The sequence below is a fragment of the Bos grunniens genome, chromosome X, assembly GCF_055505025.1.
Source record: "Bos grunniens cultivar Pamir isolate PY7600 chromosome X, Bosgru_T2T1.0, whole genome shotgun sequence".
Lineage (NCBI taxonomy): Eukaryota > Metazoa > Chordata > Mammalia > Artiodactyla > Bovidae > Bos > Bos grunniens.
The window spans coordinates 132,458,846-132,478,102 of record NC_141194.1 but is presented as its reverse complement, the minus strand read 5'-3'; the positions used below and the strand labels follow the sequence as shown (position 1 = coordinate 132,478,102).

General features: G+C 49.6%; 1 protein-coding gene across 2 annotated transcripts in view; it reads right to left on the bottom strand.

Moving 5' to 3' along the window:
• The window catches only part of ELF4 (E74 like ETS transcription factor 4), a 39,646-nt gene that overhangs the window by 17,634 nt on the left and 2,755 nt on the right, over positions 1-19,257 (bottom strand). The window lies entirely within an intron of this gene.

Here is a 19,257-nt window from a genome sequence, read left to right as displayed (position 1 = left end):
TTCACTCACTCTCCCCCAAGTCCCTCAAAATAACCTCCCTCTCCCAGGAACCTGAAACCAAAGAAGCCACGAGCACAGAAGGCCCGCCCTGCTGGAGGCCAGAGAGGCCCACACAGGGGCTCCCCTCTCTGGCGTCCTCAGAGACGCTCTGGAACACAGATTCAGCTGCCTAGAGGCCTGGACACTGCCTTATCGGTGAGTGGGGGGCTAGGGAGGTCCACAAGGACCCTGGGCTCACCTGGTAACCCGTAGTAACTGGTGCTGAGATCCTCCCACCCACCCCTTCATTGCAAAGCTCAAAGCTGGCTCCAGTCAAAGTCCACGCCCAGAGTGGCAAGAGCTCTGCTCCCTTTGAGGCCACTGCAGTATCCCTGGCTCCCAGGGCCTGTCTTGCTTGGGCTGAAAGCAAAGCCTCTGTGAGAGCATATGGCTGGCCCCAGCTACTGAACGTGTGTGTGTGAACGTGTGTGTGCAGGCACACCACAGGAGGGAGCAAGCAAGCGAGGGCGCCCACATCCCGGGCTTGCAAATGCACACCTCTGGCTCTCTGTGGTTGTGACTGCATTTCAAAACCAAAATAGCAAAATAGAAGTGGTTTGGGCTGTTTCTGCGTCATCACAGCTGGGCCCCCTTCAGACCCTCTCTGGGGCTGTCACTGGAACACGTCAAGCGGTGTCCAGCACTCACCCATTGGGGCCTCCTCCACAGGAAACAGCCCCAATGTGAAAGCCACGTCCGCAGTCTCCGTGGAGCAAGTTTAAATCTACAGCCGCTCAGCCGAGCCAATGGCTCTCACAGAATCGCTAATAACACCCGTGGCATTTTCACACACGCCAGCAAACATGGGGGCCAGATGGTCAGCCAGGCCCGCAGAGCAGCGTTCTCACGTTCCTCGTCCTCTCACAGCCAGCCCTCACTCCTGAAATACCCCGTCCTCCCTGAAACCTTTCTGGAATTCTCTGGAAAGGAAGTGACAATTTCCTTCATGCCATTTCCCACTCCCTCAACACCCCTCCCCCACAACCACAAACAAAGTGGAAACTACCCCAGGAATAGCTGTACCCTCCACTTAAAAACAGCCCCTCCTCCGGCTAATAGTCATCAAGCAGCATATTTGCACGCGGCACCACGTGATCAGTGGCGTGTGTTTAAGAGACAGAAGTTCAGACCCAGGGGTCCAGTCTGTAGCCATGGACCAAGCAGAAGTAGCCCAAGTGTGGGACTCCCCTGCAATCTTGGTCCAACTAGGGCTGGACTCCAATCAGCCAGCCGAACCCCCCTCCTTGAGCAAAATGCCCAGTGAAGGGGGCCTTGCCACAGCGATTTTGTCAGCTTCTTCTCCTCTATTCCTGCCTTCTACCACCCCCTCCATCTGAGATGAAATCAGGAAGAGGGAGGGAAAAAAATAAATGTTTTGCAAGCTCTGTTGATTGGGGTTTCTCTGTGCTCATTTACAAGAAACCCAGTTTCCTTCCTTGGCCCTCGGTCACTGCCTGATTCCTTGTAGGGTTTGTCAGAGCTCTCACGGTGGGGCAGGCCTGGAGCTCTTCTCCCACTGTCCCTGCCCTTTCTCAGCTGCAAGCTTGCTCCAGCCTTCGAGCCCCACAGCTGGCCCCATGGAGGGGCAGTTAAGGCTCCAGGCTGCAAGCACAGTGACACATGCTCCTCTTTCTCCAGGAGACCCACCAGCCTTCTCCCGGCTGCATCCCAACAAGAGGTGGGCCCACAGAGAAGTCAGCCATCTTTCTGAGCTGTGCTTTCTGTCATCCTTAAAGTGGGTGAGGGCTGAGGGGAATCCAGGCCTAGTAGGGGCTCACCAGCCTGTCTTGGGTGAATGAAGATGGTGGTGGGAAAGTGCTTTGAAAATTAAAACACACTCATTCAGATGACAAGTTCCAGGTGACCTCCCAGAGACCAAAGGGGACTGGGGACCCCATTAAGCTCCCAGAAGTGCCCCCATGGCTCTAGAACATAGGGTGGGCTGCAGGCTGCCAGCTGTCACCTTGGAGGGGGCTGGCTCCTTTGCTAAGGTTGGGGGCCTTGCAGGAGGGACAGGCAGCTTTGGTTGGAGGGGTGCTCCCAGTCCCCTGTCCTCACCACCTCCACCCGGCCCCAGCCCTCTGGGTTGTGGTTATGTGGCAAGAAGAGCACTACAGAAGCCCCAGTAGGGGAGGAGAGGTGGGGGAAGGGTTATGTCAAAGGGAACCTATTTTCTCAGCTGCCCTGACTCCCAGGGGCCTGGCCTGAGAAAGCTGAAAGAGCACCCCCTGGAGGTGCCTGCAGCCACCACACCCTCATCTCCAGAGCTCCAGGAACCAGGAGGAGGCGGAGTACTCTGGGAAGGGGAAGAGAACAAGTCAGTGATGGGGAGGACAGGCTTCAGGAACAAGGCCAAAGCCAAGTCTGAGGCAGCTCCTGAATCCCCAGGGGGGCGCACTGCCAGCAACAGCCTAGGTGAAGACCTCAGAAGTTTCTGCAAACCGTAAGGGCACAGGCGAGAAGCTTTGCCTTGGGGCTTAGGTAGGTCACCTTCTTCCTCTGTGAAATGGGGACACTCTCCTTAGCACAAAGGGTCGTCGTGGAAAGCCAGCAAGTTAACATAGGTGAAAGCTCTGTTACATTCCAAGTGTGTTTTTAGATTTCCGGGTCAGATTTGTGTCTTTCAGGCTGAGGTCATGCATTAAGCATTCATGATATCTCTACCTAGATGGACAGGAAGAAAGGGAAATGGAGGTAGTGGGATGACATGGACACTGAGGGGGACATAACCAACAATTATCAAACATGGTAGAGAGCAGAAACAAGTTTGACTATGGGGAGGGTATGTATGAGATTGGCTGGTGGGGGGACCACAGGGAAATCAGGAGGATGAGTGCATAGGCCTCGATCCAGAAAGCAACTCAAAGTCACGGTTGATTCTTGAGCAAGGCAGGGGCACAAAACAAGCAGTTTTCTAGGAAGATCAGTTTGATCTGACTGAGTGGAGGAGATGGAAGGGGACCAGATGAGTGGCTGGAACCAAGGAGGTGACTCCCAGGTCCACCCTGAAGGGATAAAATGACAGAGGGTGGGGTCATATAGACTTGTAGAGACCCCAAGGTTGCAGCCAGTTCTTCCTATGAGAATGGTAAAAAGACAGAGATTAAGGCAGGAATTATGGTAAGAACATGAGTTCAGTTCGGACATTTTGAAGTCGGGGTGATCTTAAAAAAACCAGGATTAATGATGGAACAAAAGACAGCCCAGAGAGTCATTTTCTGCTAAACACACACATCTACACACATCCCCTGGCAGGAGGAGTTTCCATGAACCTTCAGTGGCCAGAGGAACAGGCCTGGCCTGGTGAGGTTTGCATTCCGAACGCTGTGGCAGGAAAGCCACATGTGCTGAACGGAAGATGCTCTGCCATCCGAGCCCTGCCCCTAGGAAGTCTACCTGATCCATGGCGGCGGGGCGGGGCGCGGACAGACACACTGACCAGAGACTAATTAAAGTTACTAGTGGTTTTTTTTAGAAGCTGGGGCAATCTGTGAGTAGATACCAACAGGATATTAAGTCAGATATCTTTTATTGGAGGGACAGTGTTCTTTGTTGAGGTCCCTGCCAGCATGTGTCCTAGAAACAAATGCAGAGGCTCCCCGCTCAGATCGAGGGCTCCCCCAGTTGGGAGGGGCAGCTCCAGGTTGAGACCTGCTTTCTTCCAAATGCCTCCTTCCCCTGCGGGCCACTTTACAGGTGAGCAGAAGCAAGGGGCAGTCCAGCATCCTGTGCACAAAGGATAAGGTGGAAAAGAGCCCACGGGTGGGGGTGGGCAGGCAGGGAGGGCAGCTTGAGCCCCGGTGTCACTGTGAGCTCCTAGGACTCCTCCCCACACGACTGAAAACCTCTCCTTGATTCAGTCTCAGGATGTGAAAGTTAAAAAGGCCCTGAAAGATCAGCGCATCCATCCTTCCTGTCATCTGGCTGCAGGGTTCTTGAGGAAGAAGTGACTTGCTCAAGGTCACACAGCTAGTCGCTGTGACTCCTAGGTGACCTTTCTTCCTCTCCTCCTCATTGTCTCTAGGCAGCCTCAAAAGAGCCAACCCTTTCCTCCGGTGACAGACAGCAGCCCGAGACTCAGGGCTGGCAAACAACAACCAGGCCACACGTGTGCAGAACACAGTTAACTCTTGCAATTATTTCCCCACCTCCGCGCCTTTGTTTACACCATCCCCCAGGCCCAATATGCCCTTCCTCAATTTCTGCAGCTCCGATTCCCATCCGGCACTACAAATATCACATCCTGTTCAAAGCTTTACCTGCTCTCCCCTCACCTGATGAAGGCTCACCTCCCTCACCACCTCCTCTTCTTCATGCTTTATGTGCTAAATTCACGCCACCATCTGTTTTTGTGTGGTTGGTGAGCTAAGGATGGTTTTTACACTTTGTTTTAATGATTGGGGGGGGGAAAGTCAAAAGAAGAATGATATTTCATGCCACAGGAGTATTATATGAAGTTCAAATTTCAGTGTCCACAAAGAAAGTTTTATTGACACGCAGCTACACGCATTCGTTTATGTGTTGTCTGGGTGGGTTTTGCATCATGAGTTGTTGTGACAGAGTTCCCATGGGCCATAAAGCCTACATGATTTACTGTGTGGTCCTTTGAAAGAAAAGTTTGCTGACTCCTGGACTAAAGGCTTCACTCCCCTTCAGAGGGAATACATTCATCAAGTTCCTTTCAGAAAAGAATGTCACAGACTCAGAGGTGCCTGGAGGGAGCCGTGGAACATCAAATACAAACTCTAGATTTTCATCAGAATGTTCTGGCCCACGATGTGACCTTGAGTAAGTCACTTTTGCTTTGTGGATCTCAGTTTCCTCAGCCACACAACAAGGGGGGGGGGTGGGGGGAGTGTTGGCCGGCATGGCCTCAGGCCCTTTCTGGCCCTGTGATTTAGAGACTCAGCAGTGTCCTGCATGTCCAACTCACATACTTTTGAGCAGGCACCATTCTGATCATTTTCTCTCAGGACAAGACCTCACAGAAGGCGCCCCTCCTCAGCTGTGGTTTTCCCTACCATGTGGGTCCCCTCATTTATACCCACCTGCCCCCCCCCGACCCTTCCCTTCTGCTGCCCTTCTCTCTGAATTCTTCTCCCTGTAAAATGAAGACGGCCTCCTCTGAGGAAGCACCCCTACCTCAGTGGTCCAGGAGCTTCTACTGCGGGGGTAGGGGTGGGTAGAGGAAGGGAGAGAGGGACTCTCAGCTCTCCTTGGCTCCCAGAGCCCACAGCAGACAGGCAGGAGACAGGGCCAGCCCTCTCCGCACCCCTGCTCTACCAGAGGAAACAGCCCCTCTCTGCCACTTCCTGTCCCAGGGGTTTCAGCAGTTTCCCCTTCAGGGCCTGCTGGCCCTCCCAGCCCCGCCCCTGCCCCACACAGGTCAGAGAGTGCAGAGAAGGGAGGGGCCCTGTGAGTGAGTGGGGACGATCCCTCACAGGAAGGCTGAGGAGACAGTTGTCTACACAAGGGGACGCCCCAGCAGCTCTTCTGCTACCCTGCTTGGGCCAGGAGAGCCAGGACCTGGGTGGGAGGTGGAGCTGCCTCCATAAACCCTCTCCTGTTAGCAGATACATAGACGTGAGCTCATCACTTCACCTGGTGATCACCTCGGGGAGCAGAGTGCGCCTGCTGGGTAAAAGACTGGGCTGTAAATGCTGAGGTCAATGTCCACCTGGGCTGAGGGCTAGCCCTGGGCGGCTTCACATGGGGAGATGTGTTGAAGCAAGAATGCCTGGGGAAACCAGGCCAACCACAGGGGTTATTTCAGAGGAGCAGGTGACACTGAAATGAATGGCACATCGTAACTTTGCATGATTTTGTCCCTAGCACTGAGGGACAGAGGCAAAAATGGAGAGCAAAGTACTGAGTCAAGGGTGAGTCAAGGGTGGTGGCATTTTCTAGGTGATGGAACAGGAAGCTATCACATTCCATAGCCACTGCTGATTTGGTGTGGTGACTTCTACTTGTAAATGCCTCCCAGTTGCCTTTGCAAGGTGGTGCTCCTAGCAGTGGGGCTGGATGCCCACAAGGGACCAGGGCAGGTGACCCAAGGCCATGGGTCAGAGGAGCAGTAGCTGCCTGAGGCTCTGCACGTCTGCCCAGTTGTTAGTTCTCCTGAAGACAGGTTAGAAGTACATGACAATGGTTCTAGAAGCCTCAGTGCTTGGGATGAGGTCCTCATAGTGGGTAGATGCAACCACCTCAGCCCCCTGTGGTAATACTGTTCCATGAGGTTCAAGTAACAGTGAGCAGAGCTAAGGGGACCCATAGAAATGGTGGCTCTGAGAAGACCAACAAAAATGGATTGGAAGATGGTCTTGCTACCTCTCTCGGCTCTGAGAGATCATCTTCTTGGGCTTTTGACCAAGAGTCCAGACCAAGCAGGCCTCCTGTCAAGACAGCAATCTGGCTTTGCCCTCTGCCCTCTCCCTCTATGCTTCCAGGGCCAGAAAGAGCCAGCACCCCTGCCATAGGACCCATTGCCTGTGAGGGGACTGCCTGCTCCGCCCCGCGAGTTGGAGTGAATACTGCTTCACAGCTGGTATGGAAGATGCCAAGGAAGCGTCAGAGACAACATCTGGATGTGCACCTGGGCCCCTGCCAGCCCCTCCCTACATCTGCAGTGCAAACCCAGGGCCAGGGCTTGGTTACGAGCCCAACTCAGAACTGGTGGCACGTGTTTGGAAAGCACATCTGACTGGGCGGAGGAGGTGGAAGCGCTTGAGATCGCTGCCAGCTGAGGGCCAGTGCTTGCGGGGTTGGCACCAATCTGAGCTAGGGCTGGGCCCAGGGTGGTGGGTGTGGCCGCCGTGGCCTCGGCCGTGGATCTGTGGCGGGAGGGGCAGGGGGGCATGGGTACTTGTTTAAAGCGGGCAAGGTTTTCCTTTTGTGCCCTCAGATATCACTCCAGGCTGCTTCCTCTGCTTCTGGGGCAGGGGACCAAAGAGTAACCATTACAGGGAGACAGGACAACACAGATTTACATCTACTGAGTATGAGCGTGGGCTTGATGTCACGCCAGGCACTTTCCATAGGCTATCTGTTTTCATTCTTACAACATCCCAAAGTAGCTAGTCACTGGCAGAGCCCAGGTTTGAAGCCAGGTTTATTTCCAACTACTGTGGTCTTTGAACTTTGTTTTCAGTTACATGTATTTTGGTAGTAATCCTGTTTTAATAGTTCCATTTTACAAACAGCACAAGTGAGACCTAGCAAAGATGAGGTAACATGACCAGTGTCACACTGCCTGTCAAGAATTGAGGCAGAACTCAAACCCAGGTCTGTGTGACCTCAATGTCTGTGCTCTTCCCATGCAGCCCCATGCTGGTGACCATCTGCTCAGAGTCCTAATTCTACACCCAGGGTTGAAGGCTCAGAGCCCCTGTAAGATCCTTCAACTAAGGCTTCCCATGTCCCAGTCCCTTTCAGGCTCCATGTGATAGGTGAAACCTAATTCCCTGGGCAAAGATGCACCCAAATGGAGATGAGTTGAGCCCTTGTGGAGGATAAGTACTGTGGAGTAGGAGTGATGAAGTTTCTGGTGATGAAGGAGTCTGCCGCTATTCCTGTACCTTAGGAGCCTGTTTCCAGAGGGCTCCTGGCTCCAGACCCGGAGTGGCCTAGGCATGGTCCCTGCCCCATAAATACACACTGGCTCTCAACTTACACATAATTTAAGTCTGGGTTCTTATCTCAGGGTGTTGGTTCACATGTTTACTCAAATATTTATGGAAAGTCAGAGCTGAACACCTCATAGGTGCCAGGTCTGTGGCCTGGGGCCTATCGTTGGGCCCACCCTATTCTCTGTGGTAAGGTCTATTCGCATGTAAGTCCCCCCAGTAAGCTGGGTTAGCGCATCTGCCTAAACGATATTGCTGGGGTTTTTTCCCCTCAAAACACTTCCATAGGAAGTGTCTCTTCAAAATTGAGGCTCAGAGGTTGGGGGAAAAGGGCGAGTGACTGCTACTGTGTATAGTTTCTTTATGGGGTGATGAAGACAGAACTGCTCAGACCACACTCCAGGTCTTCTTACTTCTGACTCCAAGGCTCCCTTCCTCCCATCAGCCTCCCCCATAACCCTGAGCAACCATAACTGCTGAAGTTCGGCAAGTGTGCAAGGCAGCATGAGGCATGGTGGCGGGGTCTTAAGCAACATGGTAGGAGTAGAAAATGTTCTAGAGCTGGGCCTTTAACCTAGGTCTCCATGAGCATGGCCAGGTCCCTGCCCTTCTCTGAACCCCAGCATCCCCATCTGTTAAGTGAAGTGGGTGAATTTGGTTTTCCTTCACAAAAGGCTCTACCAGCTCTGACCCTTTGTGGTTCTTATTATAAAGCACTGCAGGATGGAAGAGACTGGCATGTCGGATACCAGATTTTTCTTGGAGTGCTGCAGGGAGCTAGCTAGCTGCGACTAGGTGTTCCAGCTGATGCTCCTCACAGGCATGGTGACAAGCAGGACTTTCCTGCGAAAATCACAAGCTCTCTGAGGATTCCGCAGCTCGGTTTCTCTATGGGGGGATGGGGGTGGTTTGGACCTGATTTCACTCCTCCCCACCCGCTGCCCCTGCCCACCGGCGGTGCTAGGTGGTAGAATAGCCCTTCATAAGACTCACTGATCACATCCTTTGGAGATGTCGTGAACCATGTTCTTGGCCGAGTGCCCAGGCCACCCCCAGTTAGCGCGGAGCTTGCCTCCGCGGTGGAGGGAGCGATCGCTGCTGGCCACCAATCTAGTCCCCGCTGGACAGGATGTTTCCACATCAAGCCCCACTTCCTGCAGCTAGGCCTGGGCTCCGGTTTCCCCCTTCTCCTGCCATCTGGTCGCCTGCCCTCTGCCCCTTCCTCTTGCTCGGTGTTTACAGGCTGCCTTATCAGCCTGGGGAATCTGGGCCTCACCCAATCGGCTGCCCCGCCCCGCCCGGCGCAGCCGCCCCGCCCAGGGCCCTACCTGCTGTGGTTTCGTCACTCCAGGCCGGCACCCCCGATTCCCTCCCCACCGCAGGCAGGCCGGGGGTGTGGATGAAGCCTTGCGGCCTCCCAGAGTGAAACCTGAATATTCATAGCGAGCCGTCCACTTGGTCCAGGCATTCTCTCTCTATTACCACGGTCTCTATCTGCAGGCTGTGGGGATAGAAATGGGGCCCTCGGGCTGCAGAGGAGGCCAAGTTTGGCCTGGAGAGACTCCGCCGACAGCTCTTCTGTTCTCAGCCACCCAGAAATAAGCGGTGCGGGGCGGGGAGCAGCACGAGGGTGGAAGGCTCTGAGGCTGTTTGGTTTTTAACTGAAGAGTACTCCATGTTCCAGGTGAGGCCGGGGAGGCGGGAAGGCTAGGGAAACTGTGGGCACAGACTTGAGGGCCTCCTGGGTTCTGCTGTTGTCTCCAGCCCACCCAAAGGCTAGGATGAGGCCTGAGCTAACCACTGAGCAGGTCCTATGACTTCCCCTCAGAGTACAACGGCTTAGATTTTTCCATTAAATGAGTTTGAATCAAGGAAGGAGACAGTGGGGGCCACTGGGTGAATGAGCATGCAGGAGGTGATGGATTTCTTTTCCAGCACTTTGGGCTAAAACCTTGAAACTTCAAGTTCTGACCTGTCCCTAGGCAGCTCCCACAGGGACAGAGCCTGCTTGCTAAAGCTGACCAATCCTGATAGCCAGAATCAAAGCCACAGTCCAAACCCGGATCCTCCCTCATCTTTCGGTTGCTTCACTGAGAAGTCAATTAAAATATGTTCAGGCGGTAGATTTCAGGCATTCACAGTATAGAAAAAAAATGCCATACTTCAAAGAACTTTTATGAAACTGTGTTTTTCTAGGTCTCTGAGATAGAATTTAATAGTTTGGGGCACTTGGGTGGGAAAGTTTGGAAAAACTCTGCTCAGGCAATTTTGCCATTAATGGGCTATGTAACCACAGGCATGCCATGTCACATGGCTCTCACAGCCCCGGGCTTCCCCCGCCCCCTCCACCATAGATTTCATGCTACTCAGAGCTCCTCACAAGCTTACTGACCCTAGTAGCAGTCAGGGCTCCACAGGTCATCCCACCTCCCCAGGAACAGCTTCCCACCACTCAAAAATAATAAACCATTTAGTGTTAATGTGTTAATGGGTGATACTGGGTTAATGTGTCACCTCTCTCCTCAACACATTTTCATTTTAAAAGGCCATCTGGAGCTACCCTGCTTTAACCTAAGGAATGGCTCTGCAGGTTAATAGGGGGGCAGGTGAGCGAAAGAGTGTTTCTTGCTGACTCTGCCTCCCGTCATACCATTAACTCTGGAGCAGGCCTTCCCCATCTCCTCCCCATGCCTGTAGTTTCTGTTGGGAAGCTGTATAGAGGGGATGTGAAAGTCTTTGAAAAGCTAACCAGGCCTGGGGCAGCAGAAAGCCCATTTGACTGGGCATGAGGAAGAATAAGTTCCAGTCAGGGCTCTGCCTCTGCTGAGCTCCTCCCCCAGCCTCTGAGCTGGCACCAGCTCCTACTCCAGGGCACACATTTAGATCTATGGCTGTGGCCACACCAGCCATGCTCAGCAGGGCCTTACAGTCCAAGCTCATCTGCTTGGTTTCCAAAGGTCTTTCACAGTCTGACCCCACCCTACCTACTCAGCCTCATTTCCCATGATTTCCCAACTCAAGCCTGGGCTTCAAGCCCAGTGGTCTCCTCATGGTCCCCTGAGGGAACATTCCAGGCTCATTCACGGAGTTTCTCAGGCCTGCCAGGCCCTTGCTGCTCTGTTTTAGTTAATCAAACAGTGCCCATCCAGCAAGGTCCCAACCAAGTTCCCCAAATCCATGGAGCTGGTTTTGCCCTGATAACTAGCGCCCACACCCATGGGGCCCCCTTCTAAACTCCCAGAGCCCTTAAATTCCACCACAAGATCTCTTAATCCCAGGCAATCTCGAATTTCTCTTTAATTATTTCATGTGTATGTCTTATTTCCCCAACAGGCTGTAAAATTCATGGGATCAAGGTCTATTTTATCTTCTCCTGACTCTAACACAGGTCTGGGCATTCATGAACTAAGCCCATGTAAATTCTCAGCCCAAGTGAAATCTCTGGAATAGAGACCCCGAGTCCTGCTAGATCTGAGGGCTATAGTCTAGGGGTGGGGACAAGAATAGAATTAGGGAACAAAGGTCCCCAGGCTTAAATATTACTTGTCTTCTCTTGCTTCAGGCCTCTACTAAGGAAAACACATACCAGCTAGAGTCATTTATTCCAAACATCATCAAGAGGGCAGTTGATCAATCAGGTCATCATCAAAGCACTCTCTCTTTGTACAAACCACAGTGTTTCTACCCCGTGAATATTGGGTGCTGGTCTGATCACTGAACCCTCGGGAAAGACTTCAAAACACTGGATCAGTTCTAAGAGCTAAAATGATTCAAGAGAATGGGATTCAAGGATAACTTTTTTTAAAAGAGGCCTTTTGTTTGCTAGGCAGACAAGGTTGAAAAGGGATATGACTGGCATCTAGAAAATGATAATCATGGAACACTGCACCAAAAATAGGTATAAATGAAGGGCAAATAATAAATGGTCCTATTTTGCAAATGCATGGTAAGGTTAAGGAACTCTTTACTGAAGGATATCAATGAAAAGATTAAGCATCTTCTGAAAATGACAGTAGCATCAGGCTCATCCATGATTATAAAATAAGATCACAATAGCACAGCTAAACATATCTGTTATAACAATTAATGTAAATAGAATAAATCCTCAAGTATTAAAAGAACATGATATTATAAATAATCCATAAGGATATATTGCACAGCACAGGGAATATAACCAGTATTTTATAATAACTCTAAATAGCGTATAACCTTTAAAAATTGTGAATCACTATGTTGTACATCTGAAACTTATATGCAACCCACTCCAGTATTCTTGCCTGGAAAATTCCATGGACACAGGGGCCTGGCAGGCTGCAGTCCATGTGGTGCAGAAGAGTCAGACACAACTTAGTGACTAAACAACAACAATATATCAATGAAAAATTATACTGACAATCTGATTCTAAAATTCATATGGAATTGCAAGTGACTTAAAATAGGCAAAACAACTTTGGTTTCTTCATTCTTTTTTTTTTTGGCTGTGCCATGCAGAGTGTGGAATCCTAGTTCCTCAACCAGGGATTGAACTCACGACCCCTCCATTGAAAGCTCGGAGTCTTAACCACTGGACTGCCAGGGAAGTCCCAAAAACAACTTGGATAAAGAACAAAGTTGGGGGACTAATACTATCTGATTTTGAGAATGATTATAAAGGCTACAGTAATCAAAACAATTGGTACTGGCCTAAAGATAAACAAATAGATCAACAGAACAGAATATAGAGTCCAGAAATAAGCTTATGTAAGCTGGATGAAAGGACAACTGTATTAGACTAACGATAGCTTTTTCAACAAGTGATGCTGGAATAACTGTACACCCATATTTTAAAAGAAATCAGATGGATTTCTACGGCTCACCATAGAGAAAATTAACTTGAAATTGATCAAAGACCAAAATGTAAAACCTAAATCTATAAAACTTCTAAAAGAAACTGTAAGACAAAATATTTGTGACCTAGGGCTAAGTAAAGCATTCCAAGATACAACACCAAAAGCATGATCCATAAAAGTCAAAATGGACTGGACGTTATCAAAATTGAAAACTTCTGCTCTTCACTGTGAAGTGAATGAAAAGATAAGGCACATACTCAGACAAACTCTTTGCAAAGCATGTATCTGATAAAGGTCTCCTACCTAGACTATATAAAGAATTCTCAAAACTCAACTATAAGAAAACAAAAAAGTCAATTAAAAATGGGCAGAAAATTGAACAGATACATCACCAAAGTAGATATATAGATGACAAATAACAACATGAAAAGATGTTCTACATCATCAGTCATTAGGGAAATACAAATTGAAACCACAATGAGATACCACTGCACACCTATTAGAAGAACTAAAATTTTAAGACTGCCCACATCAAGTGTTAGCAAGGATGTGGAACAAATGGAATTTTAATAAATCGCTGATGAACTGTAAAATGGTACAATGACTTTGGAAAACAGATTGATAGTTTCTTAAAAAGTTGAACCTACAACTACTATATGATCCAGCCATTCCACTCTTAGGTATTTGACCAAGAGAAAAACACACATATAGCCATAGAAAGATTTGTACAAAGAAGTTCACTGAAGCTTTGCTTGTAATAGCCAAAAACTAGAAAAAAATCAAAACCACCACCAAATGTCCATCAACTGATGAACAGATCAACAGTATATGGTATTGTCCAGACAATGGAATTCTACTTAGCAATAAAAGAATGAAATATTGATGTAGAAAACAACATGGATGGATCTTAAAATAAATGTGCTGGATGAAAGAAACCAAAGAAGGAGAGAATACAATCGATATGATTCCACTTATATAAAACTCTAGAAAACGCAAACTATTACAATGAGTACTGAATAAGCCCGAGAACTCAAATGCACAGTGTAGTAAATGTAAACAACAATATTGTATTAACAGTCATCAAACTTGGTAAGAGACTAGAACTTAATCATTCCAATTACTAAATAGAGAGGATAATTACACAACGATAGAACTGCAAATTATCACTATGATATATAATCATATCAAATTACAATGCTGTACACCTTAACTTTACACAATGTTATATGTCAAATACAGACGGTCCACAACTTAATGATGGTTCACTCGAGACTTTTCAACTTTACAATGGCATAAAAACGTTACACATTCAGTAGAAACCCTACTTCAAATTTTGAATTTTGATCTTCTGTGATCATAAGAGTAAACAACCAATATACTTACAACCATTCTGTACCCAGACAACCATTCTGTTTTTCACTTTCAGTACAGTATTCAATACATTACATGAGCTACTCAACACTAATACTCTGGCCACCTGATGCAAAGAGCCAGCTCATTGGAAGAGACCCTGATGCTGGGGAAGATTGTGAGCAGGAGGAGAAGGGGGTGACAGAGATGAGATGGTTGGATAGCATCACCAACTCAGTGGACATGGATTTGAGCAAACTCTGGGAGATAGTGATGGACAGAGGAGCCTGGCATGCTGCAGTCCATGGGGTCATGAAGAGTCAGACACAACCTAGCGACTCAACGACAACAACAGTATTCAATAAATTACATGAGATATTCAACACTTTATTATAAAATAAGCTTTGTGTTAGATGATTTTGCCCAACTGTAATTTAATATAAGTGTTCTGAGCACATTTTATGTAAGCTAGGCTAAGCTAGTGGAGAAGGCAATGGCACCCCACTCCAGTACTCTTGCCTGGAAAATCCCATGGATGGAGGAGCCTGGTGGGCTGCAGCCCATGGGGTCGCTAAGAGTCACTTTTCACTTTCATGCATTGGAGAGGGAAATGGCAACCTACTCCAGTGTTCTTGCCTGGAGACTCCCAGGGACAGGGGAGCCTGGTGGGCTGCCGTCTCTGGGGTCACACAGAGTCGGACACGACTGAAGCGACTTAGCAGCAGCAGCAGCAGGCTAAGCTATGGCACTCAGCAGGTTAGGTGTATTAGATGTGTTTTCAACTTCCGATTGGTTTATCAGGATGTAACTTTATCATAAGTCAAAGAAGATCCGTACATTTCAATTAAAAAATGCATACTAATCGACAGTCACATAAAGTAGATAAGTAGATAAGTAGTTGCTCAGGATGAGAAAGAGGGATCGCAAAGGGGTGCAAGGAAACTCTTGGGGGTGATTAGTTTCATGAGTATATACATATGTCAAATATTATCAAAGCGCACACTTTAAATATGTGCAGTTTATTGTGTGTCAACATTGCCTCAATAAAACTGTAAAAGAGAAAGAAAAAGGTCCTCAGATTGGGTAAAATAACAACTGCAGCATTTACTATGTAATTTTAGCAAATAGTATTATTGCATAATTTAACTATGCAGTAATATCATATGACAGCAGTGAAGACAAAAGAAGCAAGAATACGCATCTTCCCTGGAAAACACATTCCTTGGTGCCACCGGTGGAGACGAATTCTGAACCTGGGAAGTTACCGAGTGTGCCGACTCGAATGTATTTTGTTGTCTTATCTTTGGCTCGCTCCCATGCCTGCTTCATTGTCCCACCGAGCCTTCCAGGCCCCTAGAGCTCAGCCCATGTGCTCTTTCCTCCTTTGAAATGCCCTCTCACCTCCAGGAAGCCTTCCCCAATTAAGCTGAGGAGGGAGAAGAAAGATCTTCCTCTAGATATGCCCTCCTTGAACCCATTATTACCTATTCTCCAAACCTTAAGTGCCACAGGCTTGCTGGCACTTCAGCTCTTGCCTGCTGTGAAGCTAAGTGCATGTGTATGACCAGAGCTCCAGAATCAGGTTTAGATTTGCCTGGGCCTACCGTGTTTTTTTTAGGATCAGGGTGGCGCCAAGAAAGTGGTCACTTAATGAGACAGGTGTTTTCTGTGCATGGATTCTCACAAAATCAGTAGAGCTAAACTAGCCTCTCTGGGGGCATTATGGAAAAAAGGCATTATCTGCTAAATCTATGTCTTAAGTACCTCCTTGTTGTCAGGTCATCAGGAATCTGGGGAGGTTAAGACTAATTGCCCACTCTCCCATCCCTCAAGGCCTAGGGGCGGGGACCAAGGGACAGAGTGAAGTGGCTCAGGGGTGGTTCAAGGGTGGTCTAGGGCCTCCTGCCCCTGTGGGTGGCCACAGGCACCTCAAGCAAACGCCAACCCATTTGCGAGCAGATGAAACCTCCAAGTTACTTTCTGGGAGGCCTTTGGAATGGGAATGGCCTCCCAGCCCCCCAGGAACTCTTCTGGGCAAAGGCAGGGTCCCAGCCCCAACCCAAGACCTCAGTTCTAGTGAAAGAAGGGAGAAAGTGAGCAGTGGTTGGCCAGTCGGCTCCCAGAATTCTACACTCAGTAGGGTAAGAACAACAAACTGCTGCTGCTGCTGCTGCTGCTGCTGCTAAGTCGCTTCAGTCGTGTCTGACTCTGTGCGACCTCAGAGATGGCAGCCCACCAGGCTCCGCCGTCCCTGGGATTCTCCAGGCAAGAACACTGGAGTGGGTTGCCATTTCCTTCTCCAATGAGTGAAAGTGAAGTCGCTCAGTTGTGTCCGATTCGTAGTGACCCCATGGACTGCAGCCCACCAGGCTCCTCCATCCATGGAATTTTCCAGGCAAGAGTACTGGAGTGGGGTGCCATTGCCTTCTCCGAAGAACAACAAACTGATGATTGCTAAATACTTGCCAGGGGTGGAACATGAGGCCTCCTCTCAAAGGAACAAATTCACTCTTATTCCTGCAGCAAATGAATATCAAGATGAACATGGTGACGAGATAAAGATGGCAAAGTTAATAAAAATGTTCAAGACTTGATTTCTGCTCTTTACTACAGCACTGCTTGTAGTAAAGAGAAAGATTTTATTCTGATTTTTTTTTAATCAGAAATATTTTACTACAAACACACACACACACACACACACACACATCTTTTTCCACATCCCTCTTTATCTAGTATGATGGCAGAGTTAACAAAAAGTTAGCAGAAAGATGTAGAAAATCTCCCTCTTGCTTTTATGAATGAGCATCGCGTTCCCTGCCAGCACTGCCAGAGAAGCAGTTGATCCCTGGAGCCTGGTAAAGTCAAGGGTGTGGGAGGAGGAAACGATAAGAACAACAACAACAATAATAATAGCCACAGAATAATAGCAGCTCACACTTACTGGGTGGTTTCCGTGTGCCAGGCATCATGCAAAGTGCTTTATAGGCATTATTTCATTTAACCCTCAGCAACCCTGGGAGAGTGATTATGTGATCAGTCCACAGTCACACAGCCAGTAAGTGACAGGCCTGGGATATGAATTCAGAGAGCCTGTGCTCTTCCTCCTCGGGACAATACCACACAATAGCATTCTTGAGAAGAATACAGGGCTCGACTGGAAGAGGAAGGGAGATTTGGGAAGGGCAGGTGGAGTGAGAAGTGGGAAATGGCAGCACTGGGACCTAGGGCAAAGCTTCCTCAGTCTGGGCAAGTTGTTTAACCTCTTTCTTCTTGTTGGTCTGACTGAGAAATGTTCTGGCACTTTCCCTAGTCAACCCTCCTGCATCTGCCAGGGAAAGTGCCGCTCCCTGCCGCTTGACCCTCCTCATCACCCTGAGTGAGAAGGCTGGGTAAGGTCTCTGCCAAGAAACTCACCTTAGGACACAGTTTCCCCGGATGAGAAGTCAGGGTACTCTGGTGTGTCTCCGTGGTTTTGCAATGTGCTGGGGAGGGCACATGCCCAGAGAGCAGAGAGAGGAAGACTGATGCCTGGGGTGGTGGGGAGGGGGTGGTATACATGTGTCCAGCTGTTTTCATCCAGTTAAATCTAACAAGGATCAAGTCTCCTCGGCATGTCCAGCCAGGAGAGATGCAAAAGTCACAGAACAACTACACGGCTAGTCCTTGCCCTTGCCCAGGGGGTCCTGACAGAAACACGTGGGACTCTCTAGACCTTTTAGCTCTTGGCTGGCTGAGAAAATGAAAATCTCCATCCTCTACCTGAACCTCTGGGCTCCCAGAGAAATCCCAGGACGCTGGGGAAAGTGAGACTCAACCAGTTGGTGCTGGTTGTGCACACCTGTGGTAGGGCAGTCATCCTGTCCCTTTGCTGCCCTCCGCCTCTTTTCCTCCTCTCTCCCCTCCAGGGCCTGTGTGTGGTGAGGGGAAGTTCAAAATGAAATCCCCTCCGCCTGGAAAAGCCTGGCCACCCTTTGTGTCTCATCCATCCGCGCTGGGCCCTCCACTTTGTGTATCTCCCAGAGTGGAGCTCGGGCTTTGCACTGAGCCACCCACATTGGCTGTCCTGATCTTTTATGTGACATGCATGTCCCAAATGATTACCGAGGCTTCAAAGGTCAGTAGGTAGCCAGGGAAGAGAAAGGCAGCTTTTCTCCCTTTTCTGCCTAGCTGGATCTCCCCCACAGTGCCCCACCCCTTCAAGGTCTAGCTCAGAGCCGAGGCCGCACAAAGCCTGTCCTCGCTCTTCCTCCAGCTGCTGCTGATCTCTGAGCCAGGCCGCCTCTGGCCCCTGCTCCAAGGAGCACAATTTAGCACCTGACCAGCCACAGTCCTGGCAGCTTGTCCTCACCTCGGATTATTTTCAATGTCTTAGTCATCTCCCGCCACCCTCTTCCCTTGTCTCCCCCACAGCGCCTAGCAAGGGTTGGGCACACAGTAGGTGTTAATAAATGTCTGTTGAATTGAAACTCAGCGGCTCCTATGAGGTCAGAACCGTCATAAGCACCCCGACCAGCAGTTCCTTGGCAACCAGCACTGGGGTCCGAGCTACAGGGCATGAGTGGAGAGGCCGCTATTACAGGCCACACAAGACTCAGCGGCTGGAGATTTGCAGGCAGGTTGGTGTTGATGAGAAAAGCCCCTGACCCTTAGGAAAGCGCCCATGGGATTCTGGGTACCTTGTGTGAGTTTCTTTTCTCCCCTGCAGAACTAGTTTTAAGTCTGAGAACCACAAAGGGAATACATTGGCAGTGAAGCCAGAAACCTCTTTGCAGCTTAGAAATCCTGGAGAGAGAACCAAGCCTGGGTTGCGGTCAGGCCCAAGACTGAAGGAAGAAGGCTGCCCAAGGCCCTTCTGAGCTTGGTGGGGGATCTCAGGGTGGGGGCTGGGGGCATAGCAAGTAGGGGGTTAGAGGGGCATCTGGGGGTGGCCCTAAGTAATGCCATCCTGTCCTGGAACCCAACAAATCACAGCACTAGATGCTTGCCACCTGTGGTCCACACAGGAATTGGGTCTCCTCGTCCCTCTTGTTCACCCAAATCTCAGGGCAAGCCTCTGTCCAGGGGTAGAATCCTGACCAGAATCCAGCCTGGGTCCCCACACATGGAGAAGCCTCCAAGTCTGGGGTAACTGGCTCCCCACACGGGCTTTGAATTATGGTTATTTATGTAGATGACCTAGCCATCCTCTCTGGTCTTCTCCCACATCCCCCACCCTGACTCTGGCCCACACCGGAAGGTACACACAGTTCACAGTGGTGTCTTCTTCACCTCTGCATTCCCCTCGCTCATAGCTCTGTGGGTAAAGAATCCACCTGCAATGCAGGAGACCTGGGTTCAATCCCTGGGTTGGGAAGATCCCCTGGAGAAGGGAAAGGCTACCACTCCTGTATTCTGGCCTGGAGAATTCCATGGAC